Genomic DNA, 9,175 nt, shown 5'->3' with positions numbered 1-9,175 from the left:
TCAAATGGGAAGCTGATGCCCTCTGGAAAAAATGGATATTTACCCGCAGAAAAATGAAGCAAGACCCTTATCTCACTCCATGCACAAGAAAAAACTTAAGGTAGATCACAGACCTTGAGATAAAACTGCAAGCTATTAGGGCCATCAATGAGGAAATTGAGGAAAACCTCAGAACTTTGGCACAGGGAATAAATAGGCTATCAGAAAAAAGGAAGGATACAAATACATAGGAGGCACAAATTGACAAGTGGAATATTCTACAGATGAAACATCTGTGTATATCAAAAGAATTCACCAAGAGAGTAATAAGAGAGTCTATGGACTGAATGACACATCAGATAAAGGCCTTATAACAAATTCTACAATACTCTGCTAGCTTCTGAAAAGAAAAACACTAATTGCCCACCGTAGAGGTTGGCAAAGGACCTGAACAGAAGTTTCACAAGGGCAGAAATCCAAATGGCCATTAAATATATGAGAAAATGTTTCTGATCATTAGCCATAAGAGACACCAAAATTAAAAACAACTATGAGATACCATCTAACACCTTCAAAGGTAGCCCAATTCTAAAAATCAGAAAGCAACTAGTGTTGGAGGCGCTGTGGGGAGATAGGAACTCTCGTTCACTGCTAGTGGACCTGTACGTATATACAGACACTATGGAAATCGATTTGGCAATATCTGAAACAGCTGGAAATTAAGCTACCATAGGACCCAGCTATCCCCCTACTGGGCATATATCCAGAAGAGGCAAGAAACAAACCGTAGCCAGACATCTGTGCTCCAATGTTCATCACAGCAGAGTTCACAATTGCTAGGATTTGGAAAGGACCCAAATTTCCATCAACAGATGAAAGGATTAAAAAACTGTGGTACATACATACAATGGAGTACTACACATCCTTTAAAAGCAGTGATGAATGCATGAAGTACATTGCTGCATAGGAAGAACTGGAAGAAATTATGCTAAGCAAAGTAAACCAAGCACAAAAGGACAAGTACCTCATGAGTCTGCTGAAGTAAGCTTAAAAATTCAAAAAGGACGTAGGGAAAAACTTACTGTATATATACATTCCTAGTGTGAGGTCCAGGTAGTATGGCAGGGGTAAAATCCAATCCAGGGATACATATATCAGCCAACTAAAATGGCAGGGAAAATAATAACTAAATAAGACAGACATGGGTAGCAAAGGCACAGGGCACTGACCCACCCAAAGGGAGAAGGACAGAGGGACCAGGCTTCAAACTGGTGCACTAAGATATGAACGCAACATACTGGCATGAAGCAGGAAACCAATAGAGAGGTCTGTGAGAATGGCCCCAATCCCAACTATGTGGACCCCTCACCCCCTCCAGCCCCGAAAAATTCACTTCAGACAGCAGTGAAGTTACATCTAAGAGAGAGGGGCACATCTGATCAGTGCACACAGGAGCAAATGAAGAAGGAAGGAAAGAGAGTGGAACACATCCTGGGCCACCAAGCCCCATAGTCAATATTCCTGCTCAGAGTAGTCTATGTACAGAGAGGATTATAGGGCCGGTTCCACCACAAGACACGATGCCCCTCACTGCCCCATAGCTCTACAGGGAAAACACTGGAGGCACAGTGCAGGAATTATGCCTGATCGCACCCAACACACTCAGGCAAAACGCTAAGGGCATGCAACAGAGCAGCAAGGGAAGCAAAGCAATGAAGTCCATAGGGCATACCAAAAATAGACTTTTGGGACAGGGAATGATACCCAATCAGACTCAACAAGAAAACACTCTTAAAGGTCAACAAGCAGACCTGGAAGTATTTATAGGCATTTTTTTTTTCTCCATTGGTTTTGTTGTTGCTGCTGCTTGGGTTTTTGTTTGTTTGTTTCTTTCTTTTGCTCTGCCTGGTTTTTGTGCTTATCATTGTCTCTGCATGTCTATCTACATAAGATAAGCATAATAAACAATCTGAAGGAGAAAACAAAGGGACCAACGATTTTGAGGAGGGCACAGGTTAGAGGGAGCAGGGGAAAGGAAGTGCGTGCTAATAAACCCAGAGACAAGGGAACAACAAGTGATCTAAAATCAATGATGAGGAGGGCGTAGGATGCCTGGTAGGGCTTGATCAAGGGCAATGTAACCGAGAGGACTTACTGAAATCAGAATGAAGGCCGAAAATGATAGTGGGACAAGAGAAAAGTAAAAGTAAATCAAGGAAAGAACTAAGAGGCAAAGGGCATTTATAGAGGTCTAATTACAGTCATGCAAATATGTTTATATATAACAACAGGAAAATAGATCTATGTGTATATACTTATAGGTTTAGTATTCAGGTAGCAGGCAGAAATTGCACCTCTACCCAAGTACTCCCTCAACACAAGAACACTTTCTTCTATTAAACTGGCATTCCATGATGCTCAGCATCCCAACATGATTGCTGAGGACAAAATATGTGCATAAACAAATGTGAAGAAAGCTGATGGTGCCCAGCTATCAAAAGATATAGCATCTGGGGTCTTAAAGGTTTGAAGGTAAACAAGCGACCATTTAGCTGAGAAGCAACAAAGCCCCCATGGAAGAAGCACACCAGCCTGTGTGACCACGAGGTGTCGAAAGGATGAGATATCAGGCATCAAGAAACAAAAAATGCTATCATTGTGAATGAGGGGGAGTGCGGAGTAGGGACCCAAAGCCCATCTGTAGACAATTGGACATCCCCTTACAGAAGGGTCACAAGGAACAGACGAGCCTGTCAGGGTGCAGAATAGCATCAATGAAACATACAACTTTCCTCTAGTTCTTTAATGCTTTCCCTGCCCCTCTCCCCCACTATTATGGCCTCAATTCTACCTTACGAATCTGGCTAGACCAGAGCATGTACACAGATACAGAAAAGAGCTGGAACCACAGGGAATCCAGGACAGATGAACCCCTCAGAACCAATACCAATAATGAAAATAATTACACCAGGAAGCTAAGGGGAAGGTGGGGGTAGAAAGGGGGAACCAATCACAATGATCTACATATAACCCCCTCCCAGGGGGATGGACAACATAAAAGTAGGTGAAGGGAGATATTGGTCCATTGTAAGACATGAAAAAATAATAATTTATAAATTATCAAGGGTTCATGATAGAGGGAGGGTAGGGAAGGGAGGAAGGGAAAATGAGGAGCCGATATCAAGGGCTCAAGTAGAAATAAAATGCTTATTTTATTTGTACAAATATGCTTGACACAATGGATGTACATATGGATTGTGAGAAGAGCTGTATGAGCCCCCAATAAAATATTTTTTTTAAAAAAAGGCACAGATCATCTGTGAGGGGAGGTCAGATGCGCAGGCATTCCCCCACTGAGGGCAATCAGTTGCCAGACTGCTGTCTCATCCCACAGCAGAGTGGGCCTGCTCCCTGCCTCTGGGGACAATGGACAGGCTCCTGTAGGAGGGGTTTACACCCTACTGATAATGTTCCTATGGAGACCCAGAGACCACCCTCTCATTGCTGTGTAACCCATAGTGCAGCCCCTTCCTGTGACGTATGTCTTTACCTGTAATTAGTGGGCTGGATTGCCCCCAAAAGGTATATAGGTGTGAGTCAGCGGAACTTCTCTCTCTGACTCTCAGCTCCTTGCTGCTCACTCCCTGGTCACTCCCCTCTCCCTTGTTCCCTTTCCCTCCTTCCCTTCCCCCTCTCCACGTGGACCACCAAGCTGGGCTGAGGTGAGCAATGTTGCTATGTATCATGCCTGACTGTATTATTGTATTATCTCTCATGCTCTCGATGACTTTAATATAATACTTATATATCTCAACCGTACAATTGTGCATTACTGAACCCAGAAGTAGTATTACTGAACCAGTGAGTTCTAATACCGGGTGGGGCTGGCACCTCACCCTCCATCCGCCCAATTTGTCAATTTTATTTAATACTACAATCATCCAAGACTTGACTGCATGGTCAGAATGAGGTACCTCATCTTATTTTGGGATGCATTTTCCTGGCTAGAAGACAAAGGCTCCACTATGAGGATTCAAATCCTAAAGTAGAGGCTGCTGGTAGCATCTTTGCTTTTCTACTTCAGTTTTTTTCTTAATTTAATGGAGTTTTAATGCATTGTAAAACCAAGAGGGGGATTTTGCTCTTACACAAACTACTTAAAGTGATTGAGTTACAAGGGTGCTGGTCTGAGGAAAAAGCTATAACCTAAAATTGCCTAGATTATAGCAGTGCATTAAAGGCATAGTTAACTGGATTATAGGCTGGTAGTGGGGCAAATTATGGGATAAAATGTGTAAAAGCTACATAACTTCTGACAACGTCTAGTAATGACTAAGAGTAAGCCTTGTTAATTTTTAGAAACGTTCTTTGTGGTGAAAACATATAACAAAACCTTTACCGCTTCAACCATTTTTATATGTACAATTCAATGGAAATAACACTGATCATCATGTTGCATAACCGTTATTCTTTTCTGAAATATTTCATCTCCCTTAACAGAAACTCAGGTACTCTGTGACAAGATCTTATCATTTCCCCCTGCCATCTTTCAAGGTAATGAATTAATGAACTCTGATATCTATGCAGTTTCTTATCCTTGATATTTTCTTAAGTGGGATCAGACAATATTTGTCCTTTTGTGTCTGACTTATAAGGGAGTACCCCCCACAAACCCGGAATTGCAGTAGGCAGAGCATAGCTTTCATAGTGCACATTTTTTCCACAAGGTGAGCATTGCACAACTCGATCTAAGTGCACCCAGTAGCATGTCTGGGGAGGTTCTCTCTGGTCACAGTGAATTTTTTCATAAAAGCAGTTTCACTCGAACCTCACTTTTTTTGTGATGGCCGATTTAAGAGAACAGTGCGCAGCTGTGAAATTTTGTTTTCCTGCTCAGGAAAAATGCATCAGAAACTGTTGTGATATTGAACACAGCTTACAAGTAGAGGGTTATGGGAAAAGCTCAAGTGTACAAGAGGTTTTCTTGTCTCAAGAAAGGTGAAATGTCAATTGAAGGCAAACCTCTTTCTGGATGTCTGTCAACTTCACAATAGATGAAAATGTTGACTCCTAGTGCATTTGGAGTTCCACTGTGACGACTGTTAATCAGGCTTTCTATTTAGAGGTTCTAAAAAGGTAGTACTACTGTGTGACAAAAAAGGCCTGATTTGTGGCAGATGGGGGACTAGTTTTGCCACCATGACAATGTACCTGCTCACGCAGCCATCTCAGCGTGCCAATTTTTGGCAAAGAACAGCATGCTCTCTTGTCCCACGCACCTTATTCACCTGGCCTTGTTCTGTGAGACTTCTTTTTGTTTCAGCAAATGCAGAGGGGCATGAAAGGACAGCGATTGATGACATAAAAGAGGTAAAGAAAAAAACGAGGGAGGTGCTGTCAGCCACCCAAACAGATGAGTTTGAAAAATATTTCCAAGAATGAAATTGCAGATTTGACAAATGTATTAAGTGTAATGGAGATTATTTTGAAGGTGATAAGGTTGTCTTGTAAAAAAAAAAAATTAAATACATAGCTTGAGGGGGAAATGCCAGTGGGAGTGCCCCCCTACGTATTTCACTCAAAATAATGTTTGCAACCTTCATTCCTGTCATAGCATGCATCAGAACTTCATTGTATATTATACCACATTTTATTTATCTACTGATAGATGTTTGGGTAATTTCCAATCTGGGGGCTATTATTAATGGTGCTGCTATGAACATTAGTAAACATATCTGTTTATGTCCCTGCTGTCAATTATTTGGGGGTATATTCTTAAGAGTGGAATTGCTAGATCATACGGTTTATGTTTTAACTTTTTAAGAGCCACATTACTGCTAGGATGGTAAGTGATGTTTTAGTTTGGATTTACGTTTACTTGGAATACTATCACACACTAACTTCAAGATTCAGCTCAAACATTAAGATATAATCTGCTATTTTCAGGTCCAGTCACCCTTATGAAACTATAAAACCCTTTTCTTTTGCTATATCAGTCCTCTATTCTAGCACAGTGAAACATGGTGGGTATTCAATCAGATAATTCATATATATATATATTTATATATTCCACTAGATTTCAAAATTTAGACATATTTCAGCTACTCATTTAGTCAAATATTTATTTGTAAATACAGTCAATTCTCATTATTTCTAATAGTTATGTGCTATAATGTTCCCATGCACACTGAATTAATAGATACCAAACCAGCCTTTTGAGTCTCGGTTGGGAACCTGTGCATTCAGTGACTCTCTTTCACCTCTCTGCAGATGTGCTTGTTCAGGAATGGCCCCAAAGCACCATGAGTGTGCATCTTGCAGGTATATGCATATGTTAGCAAGTCACCAAATTTGAAAGTACCGAATCTATGTATAATGAAGATTTACTGCACTGGGTGATGAGGACACAGCAGTGAACAAAGAAACCTTGCCCTCATGGAGCATATGGTAGACTGTGGTCAACAAAGAACCAAAGAAACAAATCCCTGTGGAATGCTTTGTTTATTCGAGAGTAATTAGCGTTACAAAAACAATACACACTGAGCAGGGGAAATTAAAAGTGTTGAAGTAAAGTCAAACTTTTTCTATAGTGTCCATGGAAGACTGCACTGAGATATTTATTGTAGGTCTCAGCGCACTTCAGTCAAGGTCCAAGACTTAATTAAAGCACCTGGAACAAAACCATGATAGTTGCTACTTCTGGAAAATTTATAATTTATGACTAATTCAATAAGTGTTATCATAATTTATAATTTATGATTAACTCAATAAGAACTTACTTGAGTTTAATTTAGTTCCCCCATGGGATGAGGAGGAAGAACTTGTTAAATAAAATCTTGGCTTTTAAAATATTTGTAATAGGACTTAAAGGAATAGCAGTTAAAGGGAAAAACAAAAAACAATTTACAGCTGCATTATAAATATAAATATTTTACTTTCACAATTAGAATTATTTTCTGCATTCACTAAATGGGTCCCAAGAATACTACTTCATCAAGCAACATATTGTCAATCTAACTCCATATTTTCTAAGTTTTCAAAAGTAACAAAGCCCACTTCTTAAAATTTTCAACTCATATATTTCACTAATTCAGAAAAGATTTCCTATCAAGATGAACTATTTTTAGAGCATATTAAAATTGGTAGAAAACACATTTTAAAATGTATATGCTGGTAAGTAAAAAATACAGCTCTTCAGCATCCAGTTCATACGTGCATGGGTTTATTACAAACAAAACGTGTTTAAACATACCTTCCTGATCAGTGTATGGCTGCAGACCAATGCTCTCAGTAACACACTTGTCTTAGCCTCTTTAAGGATCTTTAAAAGAATAGACCCATCAAAAACAATGACTTCTGAGGGGATTTTCGAGTCAAAAATTCAATACAGAGATCCCCTCAGTAGGTGATGGTGATTCTTTAGGGCAGTTCCAAAAAATTCAAATTTTGATGCATTCTTACAAAGGATACATGGTAAGCCACAGTTTCTTTATGAAGAAAGATTAAGAAAACATAAAACTGCATTAGTGAGAAAAAAGACGAGGGATATTTGTCCATGCTGGCAATGCACCTAGGTTAATAGGACTGTCTTAAGAGCATTTCGCCAAAATCTTACTCATCCACCATCCTGATCTTGCCCCTTTAGATCTTTTGTTGTTGTTGTAAAACTAAAAAAAAAAAAAAAATTTAAACAGCACAATTTAAGTCCTTCAAGGATGCCAAGATGTCTATCTTGATGCAATATAAATGGAAGCGTGCTGAATTCTTGGGGGAGCATTAGACAAAAGGAAACACCACTTCCAGAAGTGTGTGGACCTAGAGAGATGATTTGTAAAGAAACAGTAGTTCACATTTTGCTATTTCTGTTTATTAGAGGTTTCTATGATTTTGTAGCAATACTATTTGACTCACATATTTTTCTCATGGTCAAAGTCTTATTAGCTTGATTTTCATGAAATGAGACAAGTAAGAGAAATCCACCAATTAGTCTTTTGCGAAACCCAAATGATTAATTCCCTCTAACTCTTTGAAGATGAGGTGTGGGAACAAGAGGCCATTTTTCACCTTTACTCCAGACTACAATGGATCTCAGTTGACCCAATCGCATTACCAGAGACACGAGAGTATGGGGGTGGGGGTGGGGGTTGCTTGCACCAAGTGACAGTATCTGAGGGAATTCTATCACAAGGTCTGTCTATAAAATCTGGGTGCAATATGGCAGCACAAATCTAGTATGTTTTTATAAAGGGATTCCTGTAGTTAGTTAAAGCAACAGAAACAATTTCTTGTAAGCCCAGTTTATATGTCTTAGCTTACAAGACAGAAACTCTGTGCTGATTTACTTTCTGAACCTTCCAATGTGCACCAGTGAGAGCTGTCCTTATTACCCAGTTACAATGTCCCTTCAAGCGACATGGTTTTGTCTGCATGAGTTGTTTACGAACAAGAGCACACTATTGTTTTCATTGCTGCCAGTATGTTTGTGGCAGCAGATTTTTATCAAAATTTCTTCTGTCTAAATACAATATTGTGGTACTTAGTAATTGCAAACATATATCAATAACATTTTTGAGAATTAAGTAGTAATTAATGAAAAGGGAAATTTTCAAAGCTTTTATTCACTTTCTTATAATGTTTTAATTCAATATAGATTTTACAAAACAATTTTGCTGTGGGTATTCATGTAATCTATAAGATATTCCATTTAAACAATTTATAACCATTTTTAAACATGATTCTATTATTAAAATGTATACAGTGGCTGCAACACTGGACTAACATGTAACAATTATGATATGATGCAGGACTGGGCAGTATTTTTTTCTGTTGGACATGGGGTCACTATGAGTCAGAGACAACAGTGCCAAATAAAAACATAGCAATGTGATTGAAATTAACATTACTAAGGATTCTGCATTGTTTGGGGGGTAGGATGACATCATTAGTTAATACACTGAGTGACATCAGTTGTATGTCCGTGAGTTCATCTCTACTTCTAAGCAAGCATACATCTTGGTTATTAATCATTACTTCTTAAGTATTAGCAATTGGCTCTTCCTGGTAGATACTTATAATTAATGTGCATGAGAGCTGAAATTTTTTCTTTTTGTTTCATTTTAGTCATTTTTAAAGAACATTTCAAAATAGTTTTATTAGCATATACTTCACATATCATACAATTAAATCATTCAATCAT

Source organism: Echinops telfairi, unplaced genomic scaffold (assembly GCF_000313985.2).
Source record: "Echinops telfairi isolate 266 unplaced genomic scaffold, ASM31398v2 ScPeMD7_7424;HRSCAF=8462, whole genome shotgun sequence".
Taxonomy (NCBI): domain Eukaryota; kingdom Metazoa; phylum Chordata; class Mammalia; order Afrosoricida; family Tenrecidae; genus Echinops; species Echinops telfairi.
Note: the sequence above shows the minus strand (reverse complement) of the source record.